Raw genomic sequence first — 392 nt, forward strand, 5'->3', positions numbered from 1 at the left:
TTTTAAAATATTCTTCCTTTAAATCAACATTTTATCATGCATAGTGTTGTGGATACTGGAAAGATCTTGAGTTATAAATAATTACAAATAACACTGGACCCCTGAGAACACACGCTTCAAATGTCTGGAGTTTAGAAGCAACATAGAGGAAATGCTTTGGAGTATCAGGTAGTCAGGTGTCCCAGTCTCTGACAGGCGTGGTTTTGTGCACTGTATTCTTACTGTCACCCAGGGAAGGAAAAATAAAACAAAAAACAAACATCAAAACAAAGCACCCCCCCAAAAAAATCCCTGAAATGCTTAATGTTTTTGCTTTTCAACGTCCAAAATTAATGTTCACGTGAAACACATCCACGGTGATAGGATGATTGACATGGAAGACAGACCCAGGG

Source organism: Arvicanthis niloticus, chromosome 8 (assembly GCF_011762505.2).
Source record: "Arvicanthis niloticus isolate mArvNil1 chromosome 8, mArvNil1.pat.X, whole genome shotgun sequence".
In the NCBI taxonomy this organism is placed as follows: Eukaryota; Metazoa; Chordata; class Mammalia; order Rodentia; family Muridae; genus Arvicanthis; species Arvicanthis niloticus.